The sequence below is a fragment of the Pristis pectinata genome, chromosome 19 (genome assembly GCF_009764475.1).
Source record: "Pristis pectinata isolate sPriPec2 chromosome 19, sPriPec2.1.pri, whole genome shotgun sequence".
Classification (NCBI taxonomy): domain Eukaryota; kingdom Metazoa; phylum Chordata; class Chondrichthyes; order Rhinopristiformes; family Pristidae; genus Pristis; species Pristis pectinata.
Genome location: NC_067423.1, coordinates 25,871,021 through 25,889,260, shown reverse-complemented (window position 1 = coordinate 25,889,260; position 18,240 = coordinate 25,871,021).

Here is an 18,240-nt window from a genome sequence, read left to right as displayed (position 1 = left end):
TCATATGCTTCCTTCTCTTTATTCAACCCTCAATATCTCTTGACATCCAGGGTTGCCTACACTTGTTACCCTTAGCTTTGACCCTTATAGTAACATGTTGGCCTTGAACTCTAGCTATTTCTCTTTTGAATGCTACCCAGTGGGCAGATGTAGACTAATCTTCAAAGCAGATGCTCCCAGATCTGGCCTTTGCTAGGTCCTCCCTTACATTCATGAAATTAGCCAAATTTAACACTTTTATAACTGATCCATGCCTATCCTTTTCCATAACTACCTTAAAATATATGAAGTTATGATCACTATCCTCCACTTGATCAGTTACATTCCCCAAGATAAGGTCCGTAATGCTCCTTCCCTCATTAGTCTATGTTAAAATAGTCTCCTGGACACATCTCAACAATTTACCCCTTCTGACCCTTTAATACTAGGGCAATTCCAGTTAAGATTTGTCAAATGCCAGACAAGATTAAGCCAAATTAATCTAAGTGTACAAGTCCCCATCCATTATATTTGCCTCTGATCTTCATCAGTACAAGACTAAATATTTCCTATGTTATCATTGATAATTTCTTAGCATTGACCTCTGATCCCAATTATTTCTTCCTTAGGCTGTGGCGTAGTGAATATAAGCAACCTCTTCTTTTATCTTTCTTCTCCAACAAATCTTGTCATATTTTTCCCTTTGAAATTTCTTTTTCACAGTCCTTCCTTTCAGTTATTCTGCTTGAAAGCCACCTTAAAAGCCAAATTTTGCTCATTTCTAAGCATCATTGCTTCATTCGAAGAAAAACATTCTCACCTTGTTGGCTACTGAAATATAATGCAGATATAATGGGGCAGACCAGCTTCTAAAAGTCTTTTTTGAATTGGAAGGACAAGAATTGCTCAGGAGGATTAAGAGTCACGTCTTAATCATGTACAAAACTAAGATGGGAAATTTAAATGTTGGGTTAGGTTGGGAGGAACAATTTCAAACTCCAAACCAACCAACACTTCCACCCCCACGCCCCCCACCCAACACACACACACACACACACACGCACGCACACACATGCACACACACACACAGACAAACATCTCAAAACAACCCACTGCAGTTTTAATGGAGATGGGAAGAGTAGTGGCAACCAATATGCCAAGGTAGGTTGGAAAACTACATTGAAAGGTATGACCTTGACAAGCAATGGCCGACTTTAAAACATTAATACACAGTTTAAAATACAATTCCCTTCAAGGAAAAAGTACAAGTGGTCCAGCTGCTACTATCATGAAAAGATAAAGATAGTATTATCATGTTGCTACTGAAAGCAGGATACATTATTAAAGAAGTAAACAGAAGAACAAGCATTAAATTCCCAGGAGCTGATGACTTGCATCCCAACATTTTGAAGCAGTTGAGACAGTAGATGTATTAGTTGTCATCTTTCAGAATTCCATAGATTCTAGAACAGTTCCCATATTGCAAAGTGGCAAATATAACCTACTATTTAAGAATAGAGGGAAGGAGTAAAGAAGGAACTATGGACAGATTGTAGGAGGGGAAATACTGCAAAGCATAATTAAGGATAATGGTTACAGGGCACTTGGAAATACAAGGTCTGGTCAGTGTCTAGACAGATTTGTGAAAGGAAAATCATGCATGTCAAATCTGTTGGAATGTTTTGATGTTGTAACTATGGGGAATCAGTTGGTGTGATGTATTTGGACTTTAAGGCACCCATGATAAGGTGCTTCATTTGAGGTTATTAGGCAAAATTGAAATGCATGGTATTGAGAACAATTAAAAGATTAAGGAATCACTAACAGAAAGAAAACAGAGTGGTTTAGAAGAGCGGGTGCCTCAGGGATTGGTACAAGGGCTCCAGCTACTCACAATCTACATCAATAAGTTGACTGATAAAATGATGCGTGATATATCCAAGTTAGCTGTGGATACAAAGCTAAGCGGGAGGTTGGTCTCCCACAGGTTAATTCACTGGGCAAGGATATGGCAGTTGGAAAGTACCATCATATCTTTCATTACAGTTGATGAAAATAGAAAGGCAAAGTTTTTTTTTTAAATGGTGAGAGACTGAAAATTGTTGGTACCCAGAGGGACTTAGCTGTTCTTGTATATAAATCATTGAAAGTTAACATATAGATATAGCAAGTAATTAGGAATGCAAACTGTATGATGTCCTGGTTGAGTACAAGAGCAAAGACATCTTGTTCCAAGTATACAGAGCCCTGGTGAAACCACACGTGATATATTGTGTGCAGGTTTGGTCTCTCTACATTAGGAAAGACATACTTCCACAAATGCAGTGAATGCTTACTTGGTCGATTACTGGGAATGCATATTTATCATATGAGCAGAGACTGGACAGATTAAGCCTGTATTTTCTAGAATTTAGAAGAATGAGAGGTGATCTCATTGAAACATACAAAATTTTTAAGGGGCTTAACAGAGTTGATGTCGCCTGGATGCTTACTCTGACTAGAATCAGGGGTCACAGTTTCAAATGAAGGGTTTGGCCATTCAGAACAGAGGTTAGGAGTAATTCTTTCACTGGATGCTAGTGATCTGTAATGTCTACCCAAGAGGTTGTACGGAGCAGTCACTGAGTAAATTCAAGTCATAGAATCTTAAATATTAAGGAAACTTGAAGACTATTGAGTTAATGCAGGTAAATGGCACTGAGGTAAAAGGTCCGCAATGCTTGAATAATGGAGCAGGAGCAAGGGGCCCAAATGGCCTTTGCTGCTTTGTTTTTTTAAAAAAAAGGAAACCTTCTCCCATCTTTACATTTTGATGAGGCTAGATGGGAATCCTGGGGTTTGGGCAACCCAGTAATAAAGGATGGTGAATACAGCACAATAAAAGAGTTACCTGGTTTTCATCATGTCCTGAAACATTGACTCAAAGTATTACCAACATCCTCAAACCATAGTCACCTTTGTTCATTGATCACTCCCAACTTCCCATCTTTGTCCCCATTTCTCTCTCTCTCTCTCTCTGAACTCTTGGAATAACAACCCAGCTCACTCCTCTCACCAAACTGACCTCCCCTCACCATCTCCAATCAGCAGCAAGAAACCCACCATTCCCTGGGCTATAGAATCCGTCACTGCATACCACATCTGACAGAGACACAAGTCTATGTTTCACATTGCCTATTGAATGGGAATATCTTGTTGGGGAGAGAACCTGGAATTAATATTGCACAATATTCAGCAACAGGCTTGAGGGAACCAAAGCTTCACTGATGATTCTTATGCCATTGAGACTGTGCCATCTTCACTCAATTATCCACTGAAAATTTTTAATGAATTATTTTAATTTCAAGTATATATGCAGGTTATGTATATTATTGTGTAGAGAAGCAACAGTGCTCACTATCTTGGTATCCAGTGTATCAGGGGTTTTCCAAAGAAGAGGAATGGTTGCTTGGTGAACATCTACAGGTTCCTACCACTGTGTTTTTTACTCCCATGCCCTCAGTGGAACTGAAAAAAAATAATGAACAAAATATTTAGTTTGTCTAAGAACAAGATACATAGATCTGCTGGGATATAGAATTACAACACAGGGAGGACTGTGAACAGATCGCTCCATAAAAGACATAATGAGCTGAATGTCCCTTTATTATATAGTAATTTGCATAACTTGAAGTACTTAGTATTCATTTCTTTTGATGCATGTTTTATTTATACACTTTATCCAAAATGATGCATTAAAATAATTTTGAAATCAAAACTGGAGAACAGAAACAACAGAAAGAATACCACAAGAAACACAAATTACATTGTAACCTTAGGGGGTTCTTTATCAAGGAAAAATATGTAAAAGGTTGCTTTAGTAAAGAGAGATTCTTGCTTGATGTAAGCTTACAAGGTTTAATTTAAATGGAAAATGCCTCAGGCTATTTGAGAAAGACATTTATTAGTTCTTTGAGCTGCACAAAAATGAAATCTATCATGCTGAAATACTGTAGACATAAATCCATATTTCAAAAGTAATTTTTCCAGCTAGTATGAGAAAGTAGTCAATGAAAGTCTACTCATATTAAGGTAACAATTTAGAATAGTTTGTAAAAAAAAAACACTGCCATGCTCATCACGTTTTTCCAGGTTAGCTTGTATTTTATGAGTTGTTGCAGAAGATTACAAAATGAATTTATGTTGGCCTGTGTCACAATATATTTATCAAAACTAGTCACACGTCTGGAATAACGTGATTCTCTTTGTAATACTGCAAAGCAAATGTTTCTCACAGTGAGTAAGACTGTTTTCTTTTAATACAGACCCACTAAGCCCCGACACCAATCATCATCCCCATTCCAAGAAAGGGACTAGTCGAGCATCTCATTGGAAGATCTGTCTGTCTATTCATCTATCTCTCCCCTTTCTATTTAAAGGGTGCATCTAGCTCTTTCTTTATCCTTGGTTTTTCTTTTCCTTTCACCGCTCTCTGTTCTTTGGCCCACAATGCTGAAAAAGAAATCAAGTCAAGAATATTAATTTGAATAACTCCCTCTCTAGTCACTTTTATGGGACGAGGACACCATTGGCAATGCCAGGATGTACATTGTAAACCTAATTGCTCTCAAGTAGGTGATGGTAAGTTGTCATCTTAAACTGTTGCAGTCTTTCTGGTGAGGATACTTCTACTGTATTTTTGGGTAGAAATATTCAGGATTTTGACCCGATGACATGGAAGGAATGGTGATACATTCCAACTCAGAATGGTGTGTGTACCTTGGATGGAAATCTTCAGGTGGTGATGTGTACGGTATCTTTGCCCTTCCTGGTTGTACAGATCACAAGTTTGGCAGGTGCTGTCAGAGTAAAGTCAAAGTCAGGTTTATTGTCACATACGTAAGTACATGTATGCACAGGTGCAATGAAAATCTTACTTGCAGCAACACCACAGGCATAAGCAACGTTCACAAGCAAAGTGTAAATTAAGCATAATTTTCTTTACAAGTAAGAATACAATTAGAACAAAAAAAACAAATCCCATTTTAGTGCACAGTCACGGTGTTGCTGAGCTGTAGTAATTAGGGTTTTGCCAGCTGGTTCAAGAATTGAATGGTTGCAGGGTAGTAGCTTTCTTGAATCTGGTGGTATGGGACTTCAGGTAGCTGATGTTTGTAGTTTGTTCGCAGTGTAGATGTGATTTACCGATGGTGGATGAAATTGTTCTGGTAAAAAAAAGCTTTGCTGCTTTGAGTCAAGCTTCGGTTGATAATGGAGATTCACACATCTGGGCAAGTGGAGAGTATTCCATTCCACTATTGACTTGCATCTTATGGATGGCGGAAAGATTTAGGGTGCTCAGGTCACTTGATAGGGGATACGTAGCCTCTTATCTCCTGGTACAATACATCTTCTGTTACATTTCTGGTCATTGATGACACCCATAATTTTAAATCGCAGAGGAACAAGTAATGGTAATTAGGGTGCTTAGACATCTCTCATCAGAGATGGTCACTGCCTGGCACTTGTGTGATAGAGTGTTGTTTGCTATTCATCAGCCAATGCCTCAGTATTGTCTAGGTTTGGTTTTTTTTATGTATAGTTATGGGCTATAGCAATGAGCTGTGGAGTTGTGAATGAAATTTAACTTTGCAAAATAATCAGCACACTTCCCCACTTGTGAAAGGAAAGTTATTGATGAAGCAGCTGAAAATGGTTGGGTCTCAGCCAATGCCCTGAAGAACTCCTGCAATGATGTCCTGGGGCTGGGATGATGCATCTACGACAACCACAACTCATCTTCCTTCCAACCTTATCCTTACCTTTCTGCTTTACAGCCATAAAATCTTCATTGAACTGAATGGACTCATGGATCCTGCAATTGAAATGAATGGACTAGCATATCCTGCAATGGGACTAACCTGGCACAAGATCGGTAAGTAGACCCCCTGGCTAAAATCTGCCAGATTCCAGCACATTTTTGCTCCATCAATAGATGAAAAATGATGTCCAGCAGTGGAATGTAGTGATGGATATTTCGTCAGGGATTGCCAGCAAGTTCCAAACTTTCATTTTCAGATACATGTGAGCTAAAGTCTCAACATACAAGCATTAGTTGAATAAATAGCAACAGTTCACATTTACCTGCAAGTTCAGGGCCACAATTCTTTCTAAATATTATCTTATTCTTTTTGATTCATTATCTGTAGCAGAGCTTTTGTGGGATTATGTGACTGCTTTTAGGCATTAGTTCAAGATCCAAGAGTCTTTTACAAATATTATTAAATAATTTATATTCAGAAAGGACCTGAACTGGTGACGTTCATGATTCATATTCACACAAAAAAATAAAAACAATTTGGAAAGGAATTTACTAAATTTGCACCAACAATAGTAATTTTTAAAAAATCACTATGATCAACATACCTATAATTTCCCAGTGATGTTTTAAACTCAGAGTTGCCCTGGTCATTACAAACCATACATTGGCAAAGCATATTACTGAAAACAGAATAGCAGTGCTCACTTATGCTGTGTTCAGAGTTGACAAAAGTAGTGCTGCATCTTTGATTCTTGTCACACACCTTTCTAATCACTGTGATCCCTTGCCACCCATCTGGACTTGAACTGTTCATGGTTCAGTGCATTTTCCATGGCAAGCATTCAGTGGTACTGATGTGGAATGGGCAACTGATGGCCTTGAAATTGAGCAGAAAATTGTTTAACCAGGACTTGCCTGTTGTGCGTAATATACATTTAATTGAGACAAATTCAGAAAAAAAATTCAGAATAGTTGCGACAGTAGGAAGATCAATTAAAGAGCTCATCTTTAGATCTTACCTTCCACATGCTCTAAATGCTTTGTTTGCAATTTATAAAATTTCCAGTATCAGTGTTGTGGTGATGTAGGCAAATAAGAGTAATAAACTTAAGCAGAAGAAGGGTAAATGAGAGAGAGTGAGTGCAACAAAAAGACAAATAAAAGAGGCAAGGGAATTGAAGGTGGCCAAAGTGAGGAAATGCAATACTTGCACAAGAGAAGTGATTCAGAAGGTTGGACCAACAGTCTGGATAAACAAATTCAAATCTCAACATGGAAACTGAAGAATTTTAATCCAGTTAATTAAATAATCTGAAATTAAATTTATTGATAATTATTATGTAACTATCCAATTGCCAATCTGGTTTACTAACATCCCTCAAGGAAGAAAATCTGTCATACTTATCTGGTCTAACAAGTGTTGATCTCTTAACTGCCTTCTGAAATGGTCTAGCTAGTCTTTCAATTGTATCTAAACCACGATGTTCAAGCAGATACAAAATCAAAGGGAACACATAACATTGCCTTTTCTAAATCCAGTGCCACGACCAAAGCTTTTCCTAACTCATTTGATCTTGCAAAGTCATCCTCATATAGTCTTGGGTAATGGCATCTAAATTGGGAGAATGGTCTAGGACATTGGTCAAGCTATATCCACAAGATGTCCCCTTTCAACCAACTGTCTACACTTGTCCATCACCATCCTGGCTACACGCTGTTCGACCAACAGGACAGACACACCAGAAGTTGAGCAGAGTTGTATATAGGTGGGAAGTGTGAACCTGGGAGTTCTCATTTTTGACTTCAGAATACTGTCTTGAAGTATGGAGTCAAATATGGGCCAGGTACCTACCTTCCTCTTTATTACTTATTATCCTTCTTCATTTGATGAATCGTTGCTCCTCTATATTGAACAACACTGAGAAGAAGCACTGAAGCTTGCAAGGCCCCCGAATGTGTTCTGGGCAGGAGATTTTAAAAATCCATGACTGGAAGTAGTTTGGTTCTATTCCTACTGACTGAGCTGGCCAAGTCCTGAAGGACATGGACGTTAGATTGGGTCTGTATCATGTGGTGAATGGATCAACAAAAAGGATAAAACCATTTGACCTTGCCATCACCAATTTATTTCCTTCTGAAAACCCCACTTCATTGACGTCAATCTTCAACCATTTTGAATCAATCTATGTGATATAAATAAAATGTGTGAGAGCATCAGATACTCCAAAGACGATGAGACCAGACTCCATCCCAGCTGCAGTAATGAAGACTTGTACTCCAGCCTTCAGCCAAAGTTTTCCAGGGCAGTTATAACACGGACATATATTCAGCAATATAGAAAATTGTCAGAAAGTCAAAGAGATACAACAAGGAAATGGGCCCATTGACCACGGAGTCTGCACTCAACCATCACCCACCCATTTACACCAACTCTACATTAATCCCTCTTTTGTTTATTCTCCCCATATTTTCATCAACTCCCCCAGATTCTACCACTTACCTACACACTAGAAGCAGTGGCCAATTAACCTATCCATCCACACGTCTTTAGATGTGGGAGGAAACCACAGCACAGAGGAAACCCTCATGGTCACAACGAGAACATACAAATTCCACACAGAGAGCACCCGAGGTCAGATTGAAGCTGGATCCCTGGAACTGAGGCAATAGCTCTACTAACTGCCCTACCATGCTATTCAGAAATGCCTTGTCCATGTGAAGCAGGAATGATCCAATCTAGCTAATTACCCCTAAATCAGACAATCTCAATCATCATCATTAAAAGACCATAAGAAAAAGGAGAAAGAGTAGGCCAAATGCCCTCCCCCCAAGCTGATCATATCCTCAACCCCACATCAACTATAACCCTTGATTCACATTTGGACCAATAATCTCTCTATCACAGCCTGGAATGTATCCAATGCTTCAACATCTGGAGTTCTCTGGAGAAGAATCCTTTGAGAGCAAATCAGGACCTTCCAAGAGAAGAATTTTTTTCTCATTTCTGCCTTAAATGGTTGATCAAACCTGCTCAATTTTTCCTGATGTGATAGCCATTTCATCCCAGGAATATCTCTGAACTATCTCGAGTGCAAGTACATCTCTCCTTAAATAGGGAGACCAAAACAGCAGCCAGTGTGGTTGCATTAATGCTCTGTACTCCTGCAACAAGATTTCCCAACATTTCTCTCCAAGCCCTTTGCAATAAGGGCCAAAATCCTAATTACACTGAGGTTAAGAAAATGCTGGAAATACAAATAGCATCTGCAAAGAATGAAAAAAAAGAAAAATTCATTGTGAAAAAAAGATAGGTTGTGTTATCTTCAATTCATTATGTTTGTAGCAATGTTTTTAATTAACCAAAAGGATTTTTATATTAGGTGATTCAAAGTTGTTTTTGATAGTTTTTAAATGTTTATTTTTAATAATTTTTAAAAGCTTTGGGATGTCAGTGTTTTGTAGGTGGGGCTTGATGCAGTCAACCCAAATGCATTGCATTGGTTAAGGCCCTAGCAAACACAGGCCCAAATGGGTCTGTGAGGCTTTCGTTCAATCATTCCTTTACAGATACAGATAAAGGCAAGTTCAGTAAAAGGTCAGGACAATCACCGGTGAGTGTGTTTGGTGAATCATGTTCAACAAAATCAAAATAATTAAAAATTAGCTTTTAATTAGAGGGTTCTCCACAGAGGGATGCTACCAGTGCCATTTTACTGTTTATCACACATTGATGCATATGGCAATGCTTTTGGAGACTTTGAAATTCAAACTTTCTACCTCAGTTTGGTAACATGTTGCAGAATATCCAGATACATGCTTTCTGCCAAATCCTTGCTGAGAGATTATATCTTTCTGGTAGCTGATCTTTCCAGATTGGCATTGACTGCCAAATTGGACCCAGGTGGAACTAAAACAGATATATACTTCCTTGACTGTACAAATGGGGCTTCCAATTCCAATTTTAAGAATCCTGTGTAAAACTGGTTATTAACTGGACTTGGGCCTGAGTTGTTATTGGAATTTTGATGCTTCATTTCAGGAGAAGCAGGACCACGCTGCACAGATACTATTGGATACAGTCTCCCAGATGTCCCCATTCTCTCACCAGCCGTGTCTCATTCGCCTCCCTGAGCAGCTTTTGGTATTGGTATTGGTTTTGGTTTATTATTGTCATTTGTACCAAGGTACAGTGAAAAACTTGTCTTGCATATTGATCATGCAGGTCAATTCATTACACAATGCAGTTACAGTAGTAAGGGTAATAAGTAGATCTGTAGAGAGCAGCTTGCAACATGTCGCCATGCCCCAGCGCCATCTTGTACCAGATGAATTCTGATGGACCTAGCCAAACTTCCAATAGTGCTGATTGGCAAGAACTATTGAAATAGTCTATTTATATCAACAGTCTTTGAGACCAGTATTTCTCCCAATGGCATTATTTCAAATTTTTTCCACAACTTCTGCTAATTCTATTCAACCCATTTCCAACACAGCAACCACCAGCCCTATTTACCACTATCTTTTTATTTTTGTGAGATTCACTGAGCAGTCTTCTACATCAGTGCCTAAGTATAATTGAACATGCTACCCTGAAGACCATTTCAATAAATAAAAAAATCTGTATTTGCTTTAATTCAAGAGTCTTCTAAAAGGTTTGCTTCCATGCAAAAATGTAGAACTTAAAAGCAGAAAGCATAATGAAGACTTTTTTTTTGTTTACTTCTTCAATTGACCTTGAGTAGCATTATAATTCGTAATGAAGTTGAAATATTGAAGAACTGACAGAGCTTTTTGCAATTGCAGATGCTCACAATATAAAACAAACCAGATTCAGCCTCAATGAACTTCTGCTCAAGTACATTTGGTCCATCCCAGAAAAACAATGAAGCTAAGAAGAAAATGTATGGCATTATTTCAATTTTTTTTTCTACAACTTGTGCTAAAGGATAGAAAACTGGTTGGCGGATAGGAAACAAAGGGTAGGGGTGAATGGATGTTTCTCAGAATGGCAGGCCGTGACTAGTGGGGTGCCACAGGGCTCGGTGCTGGGACCGCAGCTGTTTACGATCTATATTGATGATTTAGATGAAGGCATTGGGAATAACATTAGCAAGTTTGCTGATGATACAAAGTTGGGTGGCAGTGCGACATGTGAAGAGGAAGTTAGGAGAATTCAAGGTGATTTGGATAGGTTGGGTAAGTGGCAGATACTTGGCAGATGAAGTTTAGTGTGGATAAGTGTGAGGTTATCCACTTTGGGAGCAGGAACAGGAAGGCGGATTATTATCTGAATGGTGTGGAGTTAGGTAAGGGGGAAATACAAAGGGATCTAGGAGTCCTTGTTCATCAGTCACTGAAAGTGAATGAGCAAGTGCAGCAGGCAGTGATGAAGGCTAATGGAATGTTGGCCTGTACTACAAGAGGAATTGAGTACAAAAGCAAAGAGATTCTTTTGCATTTGTACAGGGCCCTGGTGAGACCATTCCTGGAGTATTGTGTACAGTTTTGGTCTCCAGGGTTAAGGAAGGATATCCTGGCTATAGAGGGTGTGCAGCGTAGGTTTACGAGGTTAATTCCGGGGATGTCGGGACTGTCTTATGCTGAGAGGTTGGAGAGACTGGGATTGTACACGCTGGAATTGAGGAGATTGAGAGGGGATCTGATTGAAACATACAGGATTATTAAGGGATTGGACAAGATAGAGACAGGAAATATGTTCCAGATGTTGGGGAAGTCCAGGACCAGGGGGCATGATTTAAGAATAAGGGCTAGGCCATTTAGGACAGAGGTGAGGAAAAACTTCTTCTCCCAGAGGGTTGTGAATTTGTGGAATGCACTGCCTCAGAGGGAAGTGGAGGCCAATTCTCTGGGCACTTTCAAGAAGGAGGTAGATAAGTTTCCTATAGATAGGGGAATCAAGGGATATGGGGACAAGACAGGAACAGGATATTGATTGTTGAGGATCAGCCATGATCTCAAAATGGCGGTGCAGACTCGAGGGGCCGAATGGTCTACTTCTGCTCCTATTGTCTATTGTATAATTCTAACCATTCCACCCATCTTGTCATATTTGATCTGCAGAGATTCAAGTAAACCATAGAGCATGTAGGCTTTTTGAAGCTATCAAATGATGGTTAATGTATGTCACCGGCTGTTGATCAGCAAGTTCACTGCACTTTCCAACTCAGATAATTGCCCTTTTTAACCAAAGAAAGAATGCTGAGAAAATACTCCTGGTGGTAGGAATAAGAGAAACATTTATATCTCAGTCACCTATCAATCAGTTATTGTTTTGAAAAGTAAATTTCCACTTCAGCATATTTTAATATGACGGAGTCGACAGCAAATTTAAACTTTATTCAGTTATGCATGTAATGCAGCTAGAGTAACCAAGATAAAAATATAAATCTCAAATGAACACATTCAAAATCCAATTATGCAAGATTACTGAAGGACTTGATTGTGAGTGATGTACCCTCTCACTGCTAAGATGAGGATTGATGGTATCAGAAGTAATTTGCTGAACATTTTGTCTTCTTTCCTAGCAGTAGATGACATACACATGCCCATGTATTTCTCAGCTGTCCTCTGTAATCAGTTCATTCTTGTTTTTTTGCAAGCAAACTTCTCAGTGATTATCACTGCACTGCACAGCATGTTCAATTACTTATTCGCTGACTACCTTCAATGGGCATTCAGTAACACGAGGGAAATGAAGCCTATTAAATGACTTCTGTACATATGCGTGTCAAATGAAAGCGTCTGCTCCCAAGCTTGTGTCAAGTCCCCATGGCTGTAAATGTATCTGTACAAAGGACAGTGTTTTTCACATCAATAGCTTTTAAGCAAGTTAGTAAGCTTTAATTTCCATTTGGTGCCGGTATCATTTCACAGCCCTCTGATGCATGCCAGTTGAAAATATTTGGCCAGTAAATAATTAAACACACTGTGGTACAATTTAAAAAAAAATCACTGATTAAGGTGCACAAAAGCAGAAGAATAAATCTTCATATATGATTACTAAGTAGGAATTAAGTATAAAGCATTACTGAAGTATAGATTTTAATTACTTCCACTTATAATAATAGAAGGATCCATTCATTCCACTCTTTTATAAATGCTAAGCTTTAGTTGAAATGGTCTATTTAAACTTCTAAAGTCCTAACGGTGAAAGTGAATGTTGAAATTCTTGTTGCAACCTGTAGGGGTATAGGAGTGATTGCATACCAGGGTGCTATATGTGGAGCTTGTGGTGGAATGTTCTCTTGACCTATATGTTGTGCCCCTCTCAGGTTCTTTAACATTTCATAAGGGAAGAGCCAGGGCATACAATCTGAGAAAACCAGTGCACCTCAAACAAGCATGACTTTATATTCATAACTTTTAAATAATTCCCCATTTGCCATATGGAACAGGTAGAGCTGAATAGCAGCCACATATGAATCCATCTGTATCTCTTCATAACCAGGTTAGATAGAAATGAAGGCTTAGTGTTGAAAATTTTATGTGTGACTAACTGCCTCTTTCTAAAACTGATAGTAGCCAACGCTGAATTTTTCATTGATTAATTTCCCAAATCGTAGCTGTTTTTATCCAGACTATTAAAACTTTGCTTTTGATGCCTTTCTGAAGTTTTTATTTGTTGTAAAGAAGGAAAGTATATCCTAGAATTTAAGCTGTTTTATATTATGCAAATTACAAAACACAATTATATTGTATTCATATTAAATTCCTCTGTGTGCCATTTCAACAGACTCATTACTGGCTTAAAATAAGAGGGATTTGAATGTTAAGCATCTGTATGATAATATTCCACAGGATAATTTCCTAGCTATAAAGACTGATTAAATCATAACCCTTCCAAGAGTGAAGAACACATGTTGTGCACATACATACACAAATGCGTGTACATATGCATATTTAAACAGTTAAAAGTGGTAACCAAAACAAAAGCTCGTGGGGTAGGTTAAACAGACAAAAAATAATTAAATTATTAGAGATTGTAAGAGAGTTGAAGGTATAGAAAACAAAAGAATTTGTAACTTTTACTTTAAGTGCCAGATCGTCATTGGGTGATTGGATAATTAAAGTTGTCCATCTAACTTACCCATCTTGGAGATACTAGAGCTGTCAGAATTTTATTCTTGGTTATCAAGCAAGAAGCAAAATTACCTGCTTAAAGCAATGGGGTCCATCTTTCATTAAGCATTTCAGGTTTCAGTGTTATTATCAAGATACAATAATTCTAATTGTGATTTTAACTAGATAGGTTGAGTGGAAATCCACTTGTGACCTTTCCCAGGAGAACACAGAAGAAAGAAACACATGTTGGTCAGATTTGTTCTCAATGTCCTTATGCACATGGATCAATGAGAATGACCATCCCTGGATCCAAAAAGGAAAGTTTCTTGTGAATTCCACCTATATTCCCCAAATGTCACTGCTGCCTCAAACCAACAATTCACATGCCTCTACAGTTCCTGAATGTATCCTTTGGTAATATAATGCTTCCCAGTCTTATCATGAACCTAGCGATCCTCAGCAACCACAAGGTCATAGACATTTTCCACTGCTTACTTTCAGCGCACTGGCAGCTAGAATCTGGGCAGAAAACGTATACAACCTGTGTTTCTGCATGTCCACATGAGAGGATGGGAACATAACTGACTGGATCGATTAAGCTTGTTAAAATCCAACCTTTTAATAATCAAGAAAAAACAGGTTAAATGGAGGTTGATTTTAACTTTCAACAGAATGAAATTCAGGGCAGGTTCTAAAGACCAAGTGGAGGATAATGACTCCGGTGTCTCCAGGGTGGGAATGAAAATTAGAGAGTGGCAGTGATGGGGAGTCAACATCTGAGGAGACAGTTATGCATTTCTGTAGTTGTGGACAACTCCAAAATGGTATGTTGCCCCCCACCAATACCAGGGCCAGGATATTCTAGTGCTTATCGGTGCCAAAGACAGAAGTAGAGTCACACGGCACGGAAACAGGCCCATGCCAACCAAGATGTCCATCTAAGGTAATCCCATTTGCCCATGTTTGGCCCATATCCCTCTGAACCTTTCCTATTACATACCTGTCCAAGTGCCTTTTAAATGTTGTTAATGTATCTGCCTCAACCATTTCCTCTGGCAGCTCATTCCATATACGGACCACCCTCTGTGTAAGAAAAGTTGCCCCTCAGGTTCCTATAAATTTCTCCCTTTAAACATATGCCCTTCAGTTCTTGATTCCTCAACCGTGAAAAAGACTGTATTCAGCCTATCTATGCCCCACATGTAGAGAGAGTGCATGGCTGCAAAGATAGTATAGGAGGAAAGGTTTTAGATTCCATTTAGAGTAGAGGGACCTGCTGATATGTGTGCACAAGTCATCAAAAGTGGCAGAGCAGGTTGAAGAAACACATACACCTTTCTGGGCTTTATCAATGGAGTATAAATGCAGGGAGATTATACTGAACTTTTATAAAATATGGTTTTCGGCCTCAGCTGGAGTATTGTGTGTAATTCTGCTTTCCACATTATAGGAAGGATGTAAAGCAGTAGCACAGTTGTTAGCTTACTGTTGTATAAGATCTAGTGACCTTGGTTTGATCCCAACCTCATTTGTATTTTGTGTGGAGTTTGGACATTCTCTGTGACTGTTTAGATTTCCTCTGGGCACTCCGGTTTCCTCCCACATCCCAAAGGTGTGCTGGTAGGTTAATTGGCCACTCAAAATTACCCATAGCGTAGGTGGGTGGCAGGGGAAAAAAATCAGGGGATAATTGAGAGGATAAGTGGTGCAATGGGACTGACAGGAATGTTTTGAGAGCCAGCAGAGATTTGATGGGCCAAATAGCCTCTATGTTATACAAGTATCATTCTTATGAAATGAATATGAAAAAAGATTTACAAGAATGGTTCCCGGAATGAGGGACACAGTTATCAGGATTAATCAAAAAGAATGGGACTGTTTTGTTTGGAAAAGTTTGAAGGGAGATTTGATGGAATTGTACAAGTGATGTGGAGTCTGGAGAGAGTGGACTGTGGAACCATGAAGGGGTCAAGTTTTAGAGGTCACACATTTCAAATAAATAGGAAGAGAATTAAGAGTGATATAGGGATAAGTTTCTTCATTCAGCCTGTAGCTGGATTCTGGAAATCACTACCAGGTGGAGATAGGTTCTAATATAGCTTTCCAGGGGGAATAAGAATATATGGCAGAGAAAAAAATTTGTAAGGCTTTGAAGAAGGGGCTGTGGGTAGGGAACTAGAGATTTACTCTGAGAGAGAGAGATAGAGTAGACGCAAGAATATCTTTGTGCTGTAACCATTCAATGATTTGATATGATACCTGCTTTTGACTATTTTGTGTTAAAAACCAAGTGAGTTTAGTGGTCTGGAAAGTAAATCATCTTTTAGAGTAGATTATTAAGGCCAATCTGTATCCCCATACAAACCCAAAGGAACACAAAATGCTAGACATTTTTCCTGTAACATCTACCCTCCTGAACTATCATTCTACCTCTTCACTACTGGTAAAGTTCAGCAAATTAGTGATACTACACTGATATTTGCAATTAAGTCTTGAATTATGAAACACAAGAGTATTAATGGCAGATTGAAGTAAAAGAATGAAGAGTTATACTGAGTGATGAAAATTCAGCATTTTTGGCCAAATCCATCCCTTTTCAGAAGAGCAGATTAGCTTAAAATTAACTCTTTTGACCTTAGGAATTTGTTTCAATTTTTTTTCTATTAGTTCCATCGTATTGCCCAGTGCCATTTCAACTCACTGTTAAATTTTCTTCATAAAAGTGAAAGTCAATCTGATATGATGACTAAACTCATGGGACAGTGATTAGCTGATCTGAGTGACTGAACATGAGTAATTAAATGTCATTTGCCTTCAGATCACTTAATGCTGATTTTTTGCTTTAAAATGTCAAAACTATCCATTCAACCACATCCAAGACATTATCACTAAGAAAAAGGGGTTTACAAGGAAATCCTAATTTCAATCTGACAAAAATTAGCTATTTTGCCCATTGTCTAAAAATATTTTGAAATAATAACGTTATTTTAAAACTAATTATTTTAAAATAATTATTCAAATGTGCTGGGCATTTTATGGATTGTAAAGCATATTTCTTAATAACATTTCTGTTTTTTTAAAAATATGTATTTCCTGTAATTGTTCCACTGCAAAAGAATAATACCACAGATGCTGGAAATCTGAAACAAAACAAAAATTTTGGGAATACGCTGGTCAGGTACCACATGAGAAGGAAACAGAATCATTGTTTCAGGTCAATGACTTATCATCATCATCTCAGTGAAAGCTCGATGACTAGCATCCTATCTTCTGACTCAGCTTCTGGACTGGACATGGAGTTCAACAGTTTCAGGTACTTCCTACAACTTCAATTTTATTTCAGATTTCCACCATCTATGTTATTTTTGTCCTGTAATTTCAGGTGATTCTGCTTCATACTCACCTCCTCTTGAGTGGCCCTTTGTTTATTTACTTGTACCATTACTGTTCTCTTTCCCTTTGTATTGTCACCCCTTTTGTCAGTTAACCCTTTCCACACCATACCCTATCACCATCCCTTATGTTCCTTTCCTTTTTCCCCCTTTCTACACACCTTAAAGTCTTTTTTCCCTTAACTGTTCCTTGTTATGATGGAAGCTCATTAACCTCAGAATTGAAACTGGCCAGCTCTGGTGTGAGGTCATCCACCTATAACAGACCCATTTTTCTTTGTAAATGTTGCCTGACATACTGAGTATTTCCAATGTCTTCTACGATCACTTTATAGTCTGTGACTACAACATTAAGATTCTGTCACAGGAACTGAGACCAAGGATTAGTCAGCAATGTCTAATATCATTTTTCAAGCCACCATTGCTCGAAGGAACTGATGTGACATTACTTTTCTTTTTAAAGAATTTCCAAAAAAAAATGAAAGGGAACCAAAATCAATTTGTTCCTAATGAGCATAACTGGTGTGAGCACACCCTCAAAATCATTTTTTAATTAATATTAGTTGATTAGTACTTGCAAGCACCTAGATCAATGAATAAAATGGATGTATATATAAAATCAGAACAGTCACTCTTTGCACTTATCTATCCATACAGTGAAAATGTACACAGAATTATAGAAACAGTTTTTACTTTGCTTTGGAGAGCCACATTTATACAAAATAATATCCTTTCTAATTTTGGATGAAACACTAAAAAAATCTTCCAACAAAAAATGACATTACTTCACTGTTGGGTGAACAAAGTCTGTTTTTTTTACTGTTTACCCTTCTCTATATTATAATAGATTCACTTTGAAAGTCTGACCCTTTGACATTGCTCACATAATTCCTCAAAGTTTTGTACACAAAGAAAATCAATTTAACAAAAACAAATGTATATTAGACATTGAGAACCTGAAAATGGAATTATTTTGTTTGGAATTCA